The 13124-nt window shown below is 36.2% G+C and overlaps 1 protein-coding gene and 1 pseudogene across 1 annotated transcript in view; one reads left to right on the plus strand and one right to left on the minus strand.

The window, feature by feature from the left end:
- Window positions 1-13124, minus strand: part of PPM1E (protein phosphatase, Mg2+/Mn2+ dependent 1E) — a 126480-nt gene that overhangs the window by 33752 nt on the left and 79604 nt on the right. The gene's annotated exons all lie outside the window — the stretch shown is intronic.
- Window positions 8167-13124, plus strand: part of LOC123816790 — a 75618-nt pseudogene continuing 70660 nt past the window's right edge.

Raw genomic sequence — 13124 nt, forward strand, 5'->3', positions numbered from 1 at the left:
AAATTTGTACTTACTAATACCTTTTAGTATTTTCACCCATCATCTCCAACTTCTTCCCACCTGGCAACCATTAATTTGTTCTCTGTATCTACATATTTGTTTCTGTTTCGTTTGTTTCTTTGTTTTTTAGATTCCATATTTAAGTGAAATATTATGGAATCTGTCTTTCTGTGTCTGACTTATTTCACTTAGCCTAATACCCTCCAGGTCCATCCATGTTGTTGCAAACAGCAAGATTTCCTTCTTTTTATGGATGAGCAATATTCCATTGTATATACAGGAATGGGGAAAACTACATTTACAGTTGTGAGTACACAAAACACAGCTTATTCTTGTATTATTTATCTGTATTACATAAACCTACTTTTGCCCACCCCTATATGTACCACATCTTCCTTATCCATTCATCTATTGATGGACATTTAGATTGTTTCCATATATTGGATATTGTAAATAATGCTGCAATGAGCATAGGGACATATATCTTTTATAGTTAGTGTTTTGGATTTCTTCAGATAAATATCCAGAAGTGAAATTACTGGGTCATATAATAGTTCTAGTTTTAATTTTCTGAGAAATCTCTGGGGTGGCTGCACCAATCTGCATTCCCACCAACAATGCATGAGGGTTCCCTTTTCTCCACATCCTCACCAACACTTGTTGTTTCTTAATTTATTAATGACAGCCATTTTGACAGGTGTGAGGTGATAATATCTCATTGTTGTTTTAATTTGCATTTCCCTAATGATTGATGTTGAACATCTTTTAAAATGTATCTGTTGGCCAGCTGTACATCCTTTTTGGAGAAGTGTCTATCTATTCAGGTCCTCTGCCAATTTTTAATTCAGATTGTTGGGGCTTTTTTTGGTGTATGAATTTCATGTATTTTGGATATGAACCCCTTATCGGATGTATCACTGGCAAATATTTTCTCCCATTCAGTAGGTTGTCTTTTTGTTTTGTTGACGGCTTCCTTTGCTTTAAATTTTGTTTCAGTTTGATATAGTCCCGTTTGTTTATTTTTTCCTTTGTTTTCCTTCCTGAGGAGACATATCCAAAAAATATTTCTAAGAAGCAATGCCAAAGAGTTTACTGACTATGTTTTCTTCTAGGAGTTTTATGGGTTTTGGTATTACATTTAAGTCTTTAATCCATTTTGAGTTTACTTTTTAATATGATCTAAGAAAGTGGTCCACTTTCAGTTTTTGGTATGTATCTGTCCAGTTTTCCCAACTCAATATATTAAGGAGACTGTCTTTACCCCATTGTATGTTCTTGCCTCCTTTGCGACAAATTAATTGACCATGTAAGCATAGGTTCATTTCTGGACTTCCTATTCTGTTCCACTCATTTATATGTCTATTTTTATGCCAGTACATGCTGTTTTAATTACTCTAGCCTTAAAGAATAGTTTGATTTCAGGTAGTGTGATACTTCCAACTTTGTTCTTATTTCTCAATACTGCTTTGGCTGTTACCTAAAGATATTAAAGACAATTGCTTTAAAAACTATACACTAGTGTCACAGGTTCGATTCCCAGTCAGGGTACATGCCTGGGTTTCAAGCCATGACCCCCAGCAAACGCACATTGATGTCTGTCTGTCTGTCTGTCTCTCTCTCATCCCCCCTCCCTTCCCTCTCTGAAAAGAAATAAATAAAATTCTTAAAAAAAAAACTATACATTAATATCTCAGTCACTCAGAAATCACTTTGTTCATAATTTAAACACTATGATTTCCCTCTATTGTTATAAGAATAATTAGGGATCACTTTTTAACTGATAAAGAAAAATTAGGGATCACTATTGACTTTGAAGCTTGAACATAATAGTTGCACACATAGGAAAGCCTAAAACTTCTGAAGATTTATTTGCTATTCAACTAACTTGTTGGAGACAGGAAGTTATAGGAGAAATATACAAAGTTAAAAAGCCAAGTTCTAATTCTAGCTGTATAGCCTTAGCAAAGATGCTTAAACCCTGGATTTCAGTTTCCTCAACTAGAAAATTAAGAAATTGTAATAAAGTAACTCTAAAGTCTCTTCTAGGTCTAAAATTCTAATTCTATAATTTTATTTCAAATAATATTTTGAAATTCAAAGATATAACAAAGTCAGTTTAAATTAAGACACATCTTTGATCCAAACAAATGTTTTCAAATAGGCCAGGGGTGTCAAACTAATTTTCACCCGGGGCGACATCAGCCTCACGGTTGCCTTCAAAGGGCCAAATGTAATTTTAGGACTGTATAAATGTAACTGCTCCTTAACTAGGGGCAAGGAGCTCGGTGCTGCCACCAGGTAGAAACAAGGTGCCAGACCGGATAAAACAAGGTGGAGGGCTGCATTCTGCCCTCAGGCCTTGTGTTTGCTACCTGTGACATAAGCCAACAGAATGAAAATAAACTCTATATATTCCTTTTGTAAGCAATATGAGGGTACTCTGCTTTACACACTAGGTGTATTCTTAAAAGTTAAATATATGTTTATTTTCATAAATGTAATCAATCTTTGCAGTGAATCAACTAATTAGGAAAGAATCCTTCAGATTTTGTATAGCTTGCTTTCTTAAAGAGAGACACATATTGTTAGTGAATGGTTGTGAAACTTTCAAACAAGAGACCATTATTTCCTACCTCTTTATAAATATTTATTTATGAGAGTTTATTATTCTATTCCCACTCTATAGGCTGACATAGTCCGGCTGACATTTTTTTAAATTTATTTTTCAATTATGGTTTATTATTAGAGAAAAGGAGTCAGATTGTAATTGAAATATGAAAGCTGGCTCTCAGCACTATCTACTGCCATCTTAGTTTATAAAACAAAACACAATAGATTATTCTAGCATAAAAACACATTTAATTTGCATCATTTTCAAGTATAAAGGATGAGTAAATTCTGTTAGATTGATACGATATTGTTTTATTCAGATCTTTTTCTAAATTGACTTGTTTAGTACCTTCCACATGCATTTTAAGACAATATACATTTTAAGACTGCAAACTGAATTCTTGTTATAAACCAAGCAGGAAGCATTTTCATCACAATGCCAAACCTACACAAATCACTAAAGACATTATTAGATAAATTAGAGGTTTAAGAGTACATCCTTCCTGACACTGGCAATGTGGGCGTCGTCAGCGCAGCACCCACAGCTGTGTTTCAGCAGTCTTGGCACAGCATTTCTAAGGTAATAAAAATTCTTGAAAGTGGGAAGTTCCCATCAGTTAACTTTGAGAGAGATTCATCTGGAGCAGCTTCATCTTAGCCCACATATTATGATGCTATCTACTCAGTAGTCCCTTGCTAGGGTGACAGCATCTAAATGTTAAATTTCTGATCACCCCTCAAGTTAATCATATGTATTCTAAATCTAGAATAACACATATTAAGCTAAAAATAAGGCAAATTCTCCACCTGACTTTGTATTATTTTTCTTAGTGGACTAAATGAAGTTAAAATCAGCTCTGAGTTTTTTCCTCTGTAAGCTAGTTTCTTTCTATAGTGACCTCTGGAAGTACTACCTAGATGTCCATACCTCACAGATTCTCTTAGTTAGCTTTTGTGAATCTAAATGATGTTACCTACCAAATGACTAATTCCTGCAGTTTTGGGTTTGGGGTCCTCACAACACAAATCTCATTTCCTACTGCTGCTATCAACGTAATTTTAACAACCATCTGTTCACACTGATCAGGTTGACGTTCAAGCAAACCCAACATTATCCTAAGCTTTCTGTGAATAGCAATTTAGATGTTAAGTATTTACCAAAGATCAAACTACCAATACTGTCACAAGACCACAAAAAATGAGAGTTTAGTACTAACCATCTTTCTTGTCAACCTTCCTCTGTGTCCAAAAAGAATAATAGCAAGGTTACTGAAACTTGTCAGCATCACCAGCATGACCTCCCTGTTGCTAAATCCTACTGTCTCCTCTCAGGTCCAACTCACTTGAAAGCATCTGACTATTGACATTCCTTCTACTTTTATACTTCTCTACTTGCTTTAGGATTCCAAAACATCATACTTTCTTATGTACCTCACATCTCAATCTCCTTGAGGTTCTTCCTCTTCTCTACACTTGTAAACTCTTCCTACTATGTTGCAAGTCTTTTCCTTTTTGCATAGCCTTTATTACTTTCTAATATACTATATGAAGTTATTATGTTTACTGTTTATTTTATGACTCCATTCTTCCTCCCACTAGACTGCAGGTGTTTTCTGTCTGCTTTTGGTCATCAATGCCTAATGCCCAGATCAGTGCCTAGCACACTGATCAATCAATATTTGCTCAATGAATACACATCTGTCTTTCTAATTTGTATATGCTTAAACCATTTGCTAACTCCTTATAATGAATGTTTGTTAAGAGTAGAAAATCAATATATTTATACAACATATGGCTGAATTCTTCTATGTAGGCTACAAAACTTGGGTAGTATCAGTAAACAGGTGATAATCACTGGCAAATAGGAATTATGGTCATTGTTACATTTTTTTGTTGCCAACTCAAATAACTGGTGTATGCTGAGGTCTCATTCGTATCACAGACTTTACTCCTTTCTCACCAAAAGATAATGTATTGAAATTTCAAAAGTATGTATGGCTTTTTAATAGGAACTCTTCATTAACCAATATTTTGAAATCATATATCAGTCTTAAGAAATTAGGGGCTTTACTTAAATGATACACAATTATACTTTGAAAGAAAAATAGAAAAGCTTTTTGGGACTTCCAGTCAAGATGGAGGCATAGGTAAACACAGCTTGCCTCCTCACACAACCACATCAAAATTACAACTAAACTACAGAACAACCATCACTCAGAACTGTCAGAAATCAAGTTAAATGGAAGTCTGACCACTATGGAGTTAAACAAACCACATCCATCCAGACTGGTAGGAGGAGTGCAGATACAGAATGGAATGGTCCCACATCCACATGTGGAGGAGAAAAAGTTGGGAGGGATATCTCAGGAGCAAAGGATCCCAGCCCCACAGCAGGCACCCCATTCCAGGGTTCTAGTACCAGGAAGATAAATCCTGTAAGTTCTGGCTTCACAAACCAGCAGGGACAGAGTTGGTGGAAGAAACCTGCAGTCCCAAGCAGTTCCTCTTAAAGAACCCAACACACATACTTAATCAGTCTCTCCCCTCTCCCCTCTCCCCTCTCCCCTCTCCCCTCTCCCTCTCTCTCGGCACTAGTGGCATACAGGGAGGAACTGAAGTGTCTGGCATCAAGGCAAGAGCTGGGGGTCAGCTTTCTCCAAACAGAAAGGCCTTCTGAACCCTCCCCTCACAGAGCCACAGAGCCACAGAGATGGCAGGTGGATGCCATGTCTGAGATGCTATTAACCTGGCTAACAGTTTGCCCTGCCCTAGAGACCCCCTGAAGCTCTGTCCCACCCAACTTACAAGCCCACCCAAGCTGTTAACAGTGGCTTTTCCATATGAATGGCTGGCCTTGGCTTATGCTTCACAACTTTTTAAATCCTCTCAAACAAGCAACAGTGGGGCTCTCTGAGCCGCGCCCCCCCCATGCCTCTTGCTAAGTGGCCCCAGGCCAGGCACTTGCAGCCAGCCTAGGTTCACAGCTTGGCTTCACCTGGGAACCTCCAAGTCCAACACAAGCAGCAGGCATTTGCACATTGTTTTATAGCTCATGCAGGGTAGCCCCAAGCATAACACAGGTGGGGGCTGACTATGGCCTACACCTCTCAGGAAACCCCAGAGCTTGTGCACCCAGTGCACAACTACAAATCAAGTCAGAGCACCACCACCCTAACCCTCACAGCTGATCCTCCACAGAGGGCAGAGGTTGGCGGTCAGTGGTCACAGCCAATCCCTGAAGCTGTCAGGCCTGAGTAAATCCCTCCCATTAACCTGCCAACAGCAATCAACGCTCCACTATAAGAGGAGGATGTACTCAACCCACACAGAGGGTGCAACTTGACTACTCAGCTTGGGTGCTAGGGGAGACTGTGCTACAGGACACTATAGGCCACCTACTACATTAGACCACACCACTAAGACAGGGAATCATAGCAGCTCTACCTAATATTAGATATTACTTCTACCTAATAAAAATATTTAAAATATTTTTATTTTTATCAAAATATTGCAATCATATACTTTAAGAAGTCAAATTGAACTAAAACACTCCTAATGAAAGACAAAAATCCCTTCACCATTCTCTGTGCTCTAGAGGCTCCCAGGTTCAACTCTTCTAGCCATTCTCCTGTTTCCATCTTTCAAAATAAAATGTTTATACTAAAATTTCTTAATTTATCAATATTAGGTATCAGATATATTTCTTAGCCCCATGGTATAAGACATGTTAGTTGTTCTTGATTTATCAACATTAATTATATCTTTTCACCACAATGAAGATTTAGTGATTCTTCTCACACACGTGACTCCCCTTTCCCCCAATATCTGGTTAAATCAGCAAGTTTAAAAATATTATAGCTATACAAATAGTGTGAATTTTTGAACAGTATGCTAAGATCACAATATCTTCCTTGTAAAACTATTTGGCTTTTCCTAGAGTTGATAACTGACTCACTTGTTTTCTTTTTCCTTTTAAATTTATTTTTTAAAATTTTTTTTATTTATTTTTAGAGAGGGAAGGGAGGGAGAGAGAGAGAGAGAGAGAGAGAGAGAGAGAGAGAGAGAGAGAGAAACATCAATGTGTGGTTGCTGGGGGTCATGGCCTGCAACCCAGGCATATACCCTGACTGGGAATCGAACCTGCAACACTTTGGTTCGCAGCCCGTGCTCAATCCACTGAGCTATGCCAGCCAGGGCTCTATTTTTTATTTTAGATAGAAGGGAAGGGAGGGAGAAAGAGAGAGAGAGAAACATTGATTTGAGAGAGAAGCATCAACTGGTTGGTTGCCTTCTACATGCATCCCGACTGGGGGGCAAACCCGCAACCCAGACATGTGCCCCAACAGGGAATCAAACTGACCTTTCAGTTTGCAGGATGACTCCCAGCCAACAGAGCCACATAGGCAGGGTTGTTTTTATTTGTTTGTCTGTTTTTGTTTTTTTCATTTGCATTGTTTTAAACACACCTATCAGCAGTTTTTTTCCAACTGCTCTAACATCATTGTGGCACACCATTCAGTAATATTTCACATATGCTAAAAAATATCAGTTCCTTTTTGTCCTAGAAAACTTCCTGGACTCTAGCCTTTGTGTACAAATAACATCCTGGGGCTTCCTCATGGAGCTTTCTGTGTTGGCTCACCTGTTTCCTAGATCCCAAGGCTTATTTTCTTGACATTATTAACTTGATCTTTAGATTTTGCTACATCAGTATCTTCCTGTGGTTTCACTACCTTCTACTATTTCCTTTATCTTCCAAATTCTTCTGAGTCATATAATATCTACACTGTCAGAGTTTTTAATAAATTCTGTCCTAGAATAGTCAGCTCCATATTAATCCTATGGATTCAACACACACATCCAGTCTTTTGCTATATTTTCTTTATCAAATGTTTAGTTAAAGTGTATCCGCTAGTAGTTTATCAAGAAGTCATCAGTAAGATTACACTTTGAGTTCTTACATGTTCAAAAATGTCTGTGGCCTTTTCACCTAGACAAAGTTTGACTAGATAAAAAATTCTTGGGTCACAACTTTTTGTCTTTGAGGACTTTATATATATTGTTCCACTGTCTTCTGGCACTGAACTTTTCTGAGAAGAATTCTGAAGCCAATCTGAATCTTTCTCCCCTTCATATGTTTGTTCTTTTTCTCTGGAGTCATTTTAAAAAATATGTGCAGTCCAATAGCATTATTACTAGATAGTGTCATGATATTGATTGTTCTACGTAAATTTTTCCTGGCTCATGATGTACCCTCTTAATCTACAGATTCAACCTGCATTTGTTCCTGAATAGTTTCCTTGAAAAATATCTTGCCCTGTCTTGCAGATGCTCTTGCCCCGGAGCCACCATCACCCAGCCATGGTCAACCCCACCATATTCTTCGACATCACTATAACAGCAAGCCCTTTGGCCATGTTTGTTTGCTGACCAAGTTCCAAAGACAGCAGAAAACTTTCCTATTCTGAGTACTGGAAAGAAAGGATTCGGTTATCAAATTTTCTGCTTTCAAAGAATTATTCCAGGTTTTATGTGCTGGGGTGGTAATTTCATCACATGTCACGATGGTATACAGGTGGCAAGTCCACCTATGTGGAGAAATTTGATGATGAGAATTTAATCCTGAAGCATATGGGTCCTGGCATCTTGTCCATGGTAAACGCCGTACCCAACACAACAGTTCCCAGTTTTTCATCTGTAATGCCAAGATTGAGTGGCTGGATGACAAGTACATGGTCTTCAGCCAGGTGAAAGACAGCATGGCATGGGTATTGTGGAAGCCATGTAGTGCTTTGGGTCCAGGAATGCCAAGACCCACAAGATCACTACTGCTGGACAGACAACTCTAATAAATTTGACTTGTGTTTCATCTTAAACACCAGATCATCCCTTCCGTAACTCAGAAGAACACCCCTGTCACCCCATCATCTGCTGGGAATGTTCTATAATTTTCATGTTCTTGCTGCAGTTCATTGGGTTCCATATTTTGATTGTGAAATAAAAACTAAACAACTGTCAAAAAAGAAAAAAATATCTTTAAATATTATATTCTATTATTGGAGTTTGATTCTTAGGGACAACAACTGTTGTCCTTTACCCATGTGCCACATCTAACAATGGTTCTCCATTCCTTTTGAATATTTAATATCCATTTTGTTTTGTTCATTTTCCCCGTCAATTTTCCCTTTCATGTACCTTACTATGTTTTTCAGAAGTGTCTATTCCATGTAAGGCTACTTCAATTCAGCAAAATGTCTTTGAGATTCACCATATTCTTGTATATCAATAGTCCACTCTTTTTTATTGTTAAGTGGTCTTCCATTGTGTTAATACACTACAGTTTATTTATTCCCCTGTTAGTGGATAAGTGGGCTGTATCCAATATTTAGCTATAATTAGTAAAGCTGCTATGAACATTCTGGTATGAGTCATTTTGTAGACACACTTTCATTTTTCTTGGGTAAATATCTAAGAAGTAAAATTGCTGGGTCATAGGGTATAGGTGTACGTTTAGTTTGATAAGAAACTGTAAACCTTTTCCTAAAGTGATTGTAACATTTTTACATGCCCACTGACAATGTACAGTACTTGGTGTTGTCAGTCTTTTTAATCTTATCAATTTTGGTGGGTATGTAGCAGGGTCTTATATCCTTTAAGAACTGAGATTAAGTAACAGTAATATAATAACATAATAATATAATTATTTCTTTCAGATGTCAAATAGTCCTGATAGCAGTATCAGAATACTTCTTAGCCAAATAGTACATTTTCCCATAGTAAGAGGCTTTTTTTTTGTTTCTGGCAGTGTTTGCCAGACAAAGCAGTTCTACTTTAAAAAGCAGACATATTGTTGAGTGGCAATCCTTTGAGAGTGTATTCTGATGCAAAAAAAAAAAAAAATCATTTTCATGAAGTACAATTTGTCTATTTTTTTCTTTTGTTACTTGTGTCTTTCTGGTCATATCAAAAAAATTATTGTAAAATCCAATGTCATGAAGTTTTTGCCCTAAATTTTCTTTTAGGAGTTTTACTGTTTTAGGTCTTACATTTAAGTCTTTGATCCATTTTTAGTAAACTTCTGTGTGTGGTGTTAAGGAAGCATCCAACTACATTCTTTTGCATGTAGATACCCAATTTTCCAAGCACCATTTGTTGAAGAGATGTCCTCTGCCTAATGAACATTCTTGGCACCCTTGTTAAAAATAATTTGACCATACATGCAAGGGTTTATTTTTGGGCTCTCCATTCTATCCCATTGGTCTATATGTCTTTATGCTAGCACCACAGTTTTGATTATTGCACCATTACAGTACATTATTAAGTCACAAATTGTGAGTACTCTGGTTTTATTCTTCGAGATTGTTTTGGCTATCTGGGGTCTGTTAAGATTCCATATGAATTTCAGAATAGGTTTTTCTACTTCTGCAGAACAAGTCACTGGGGTTTCGATAAGGATTGCATTGACTCTGTATTTTGCTTTGGAAAGTATTGACATCTTAACAATATTACATGTCCCAGTTCGTGAACACGGGATGTTACCCATTTATATGTCTTCTTTAAGTTGTTTCAGCAATGTTTTGTAGTTCAATGTACAAGTCTTTTACCTCCTTAGTTACGTCAATTCCTAGTATTTCATTCTTGTTGATGATACCGTAAATGAAATTGTTTTTGTAATTTCCTTTTCAGATTGTTCACTGTTTATACATGAAAACATAACTGACTTTTGTGTGTTGACTTATCCTGCTACTTTGCAAAATTGATTTATTAGTTCTATCAGGATTTTTGTTTGTTTTTTTGGTGGAACTTCTATGGTTTTCTATATTTAAGCACATATCATCCTCAAACAGATCATTTTACTTTTTTGTGTCTAATTTGGATGCATTTTCTTTCTTTTCCTTGCATAATTTCTCTGACCAGACCTTCCAGCACTATGCTGAAAAGAAGTAGAGAAAGCAGGCAGTACTATGTTGACCAGACGTGGTGATAGCTCAGTTCTCATTTACAGTTAAAATGCTTGCGGTTTTAAAGATCTCAACATCCCAGTTTATTTAGATAACTTTTAGACCTCATACCTGTAGCTCATAAAAACAATGCCTTTTCTGTATTTTATCTAGATTTAGATTTGGGGTTCAAGAAGCAAAGATCCTGGCTGAATCCGAAACTTCAAACTTATCTGAATAAATATTTCTTATTCAGTTTTTTATAAACCTGCATTTTTAAAATATGTATTGTTTGTAAAAAGCTATTTTAGGGAATTTTTGGTTGGCAAAAAGCAGCCCACTAAAAAATCATAAATTAAACATTATAAATCAGAATGAGTACAGCATTAAATCTAGCCTTACATGAAAAGAGGATTTTCTTCTATTTGACATAAATTCCAGTCATCTAAGTAATTTCTCCCTAAGAAAGGAATATGCCCTTAGGGATTCTACTAGTTAAACAGTTCAATTTCTGAAGGAACTATTTTTAAATAAGCCTTAAATATGCACTAAACCCCCCAAACAGTTGGCAGCTTCAGAAAAGTTTAATTACCCTGTTATTCTTTTAACCATCCAAAGAAACCAATCCAGTGACTATCATGGTACTTATTACCTGCTGTGAGCACAGTCAAGTAGATTCCCTACTGTTAAATTCAGAAAATAAACTAGGGAAGAAAAAAAGAAAAAGAAACAGGAATGCTGACAGGGGAAGTAAAGTACAGCAACTAGGAACAAAATGAGACTCTCCACCTTGTTTCTGACACTGAGAAAGATCTGAAAACTACATTCATGAATTATATAAAAAATATCTAGGAAAATGTGTTTGTTCATAGTAGTAAAATAAAATTCAGAGTAAGGATAGAGTAATTTGTCACAATTTTCCTTAAATGCTATTCCTTAGGGAACCAGAGAATAAAATTACTATGCAACTTTGAAATGATGTGGTAGGGTCAATAAATGAAAGCTGAAAAAAAACCTAAAAAAAAGGGAGATGGGGTCATAAAACATTTTTCTTTTTTATAGAATAACAACAGTACAAAGTATGTATTATTCTCATAATGGGAGGAAGCAATAACTGGCAGTGGAGACACTAGAGCAGGTTCAAAATCATTTTACTTTCCAGCTATGGCTTCTCTTCTGAAGTCACCATAAAATTGGTTCTGTACTACTTAGGTTAAAAGAACAGTAGTGGTATCAAGCTGAGAGAATCTGATTGCAGAGGGCTATTTTCTATTTTAAAGTGGTTTTTGGAAAGATGTCTCTTTAATGGAAATTCTGAATTATAACCTTAACCATAGCAACACCTCTGGGCATCACCTTAAGAAAACTGTCATAGATGTAAATGGACTGGAAAAATAGGAGACTGTATGCCTTATTTTTAAAAAGTGCTATAATCCTCTAGCTAGGAAAACAAACAGTCTAAAACCAGCAACAATTATAATAATAAATAGGCCTAATAGGGAAAAAAATCTTACCATCAGGTGTACCCTTTAATTTCCAATGAATCTCTGTTAACTACCTATTATACAGTATTACATATTTGTATGATACTTTATGTTTACAGAAGGTTTTCATATGTATTACCTTGGTTACCCCTTATCAAACCCTGTGAGGTAAGTATAACAGGTATTAAAATGTAAAACAGAATTGGAAGGAACCATAGATGTCATCAAGTCAACCTTCAATTTGCAGGTAGAAATTTCTGTGGTATCACTAACATCTTATTACATTAGTTCACTTCTGTTATAATTTCTTTAGCAACAAGGCTTAGGACAAAGGCTTAAAAAGAATAAACAAGGCTTAGGTGAGTATTTACTTAAACAGGATCAGGAAAACAGGGCAACAGAAAATTATATGTCTATCAGCTATTTTCTATTTATTGAGAATTTATGTGCTAGGCACTGTCTTTATGTATTGTACATGATCTCATTTAGTCCTTACAACAACCTTTAAGGAGCAGCTAATAGTTGCTTAATTGGCATATTTTGCTTGAAACTATTTTTTCCCAAACTACTTAGTGACCTTTAAGACCTATTTAAATAGAGCACTTATGAGAATGCATATTGAATAGTAGGCATAGCTAAGATAAGATATGATTATACTCACTTTATAGATGTGAAAAATAAGTTAATTAGTCCTATCTAGGAAGTAATGGGGCAGGACCTACAACACAAATCTTCAAACTACTAATTCAATATTAATTTCATTCCACATTGCAAAGTAGGTGAGTTACAATGCATTTTAATAGACATAAATATTTTAAAAGTCCCTTAAATCTGCAACAAAAATAAAACTATTGGGGATATAACAATAGTGTTTAATACAGCCAACTCCAAGTTGAATGAGGGTTATAAAGATGTGCAATTCAGGACTTTTACAAAGTAACAAAGACTACATGTAATTCAATACAGTCTTTGGTCATTACAACTACTGATATACTTGTGGATTACTACAAAAACAGGCACAAACAGAAAAAGCTCACCCCCCTCCTCTCTCCCTTTCCCTCCCCCTTTTTCTCTGTCTCTCTCCCCACCT

This window comes from Phyllostomus hastatus, unplaced genomic scaffold, assembly GCF_019186645.2.
Source record: "Phyllostomus hastatus isolate PE091 unplaced genomic scaffold, TTU_PhHast_1.1 phas_contig_210, whole genome shotgun sequence".
NCBI classification, from domain to species: domain Eukaryota; kingdom Metazoa; phylum Chordata; class Mammalia; order Chiroptera; family Phyllostomidae; genus Phyllostomus; species Phyllostomus hastatus.